Below are 1,338 nucleotides of genomic sequence, written 5' to 3' on the forward strand. Positions count from 1 at the left end.
GAGGGCGATGAGCACGCGCTCCCGGCAGGGGATGTAGAGAACCGTGCGGCCACCGATCTTCGACTTGCGGCGATGCAGCGAGGATGGGCGGCGAGAGGTGCGGAGGGAGCTGATCTCCGTCAAGGGCTCGCAGTTCGCGTTGGTGCCGGTCCGCATGATGGCGAGAGGGGGTTATTCAAAGTCGGTCAGTAAGTGTGTATGTGGGCCAGGGAGGCGAGAATTTCGACAAGAAAAGGAGTGGAGTAGCGGAGGAATGGGTGGCGAGTGGAGAGGAGAGGATGGGAGAGGCAAGAAAAACAAGGGCGCGGTAGAAGTCGAGAGAGAACTAGAGCTGCAGTTCCACGTGCGTTGCGGATGGTGAACACGGAGGTGCTTGTGTGTGCGTGTTTCAAGTGGGGGTGGGGTGATGGACAACACATCCCATGAGCAGAGCGCACACGGATGGGGGGCGCGTCCAGCAGGGCGTGCGAGTGGAGGGTGGGAAACAGAGAGAGGTCGACGGAGGCAGAGTAGAGATGTGTGAGACAGGGTCCCGGTGATGTACAACAGAATGCTGCACAGCGGGGGAGGGAGGGAGGCACATGCGAGTCCTGTCGACATCCGAAAAAGGGGGGCGTCTTCCAGCACATAGGTGTTCCCAGGCAAACAGAGCCGTGGCCGCGTATGCACAAACATCAAAGCCCCTCTCGTTTGTGCGTCACCTGCACTTCTGCTTTACGACATGACCACGACCGGACACGAATACTGGCCTCGCCTCTTCAATGCATGAGAGGAGTAACGTGGGGTTGCAGAAGTTACCCACTAGACGAATTCAAGTGCCACAAACGCGCGATGCGATGGCATGCGTCGAAGCCACGCTGGAAAAGTCCTTTACCACATCTGTCCTGAGAAGCAGGAATCGACGCGGGTGAATGCGAGGGCGGAAGCGTCACGCGCGTGGCGCGTTCATTTCTGTCCACGGATTAGAAGCGGCATATCCATACATGATATATGTGCCTGCTTGCCCCGTGCATGGGGCCACGTACGACGCGTGTGTGTAAGAAGTCATCCTTTACACCTCCTTCAGCCTGCTCGGTTTCGCCTGGTCCGAGCCCTTTCCCCTCCAGCCCCTCGAGTCGCTAGTAGGCTATTGCCCAAACAAGAAGCCGCGTGGCCAGTTTCAGGCCATTGGAGGAGGCTCACCCGGGGTGAGGCGGAGAAGAGTTCGCTCGGTCAGGAAAAAGAGTTGACAAAAGGGAACCTAAATCAGGAAAAGGAACAAACAGCAAAGAAAAGGACTGTACCCGCATGAGCTGGGAGTATCGCATACAGTGCCCCATATCGATGTACACATAGACA

Source organism: Leishmania donovani, chromosome 14 (genome assembly GCF_000227135.1).
Source record: "Leishmania donovani BPK282A1 complete genome, chromosome 14".
NCBI classification, from domain to species: Eukaryota; Euglenozoa; class Kinetoplastea; order Trypanosomatida; family Trypanosomatidae; genus Leishmania; species Leishmania donovani.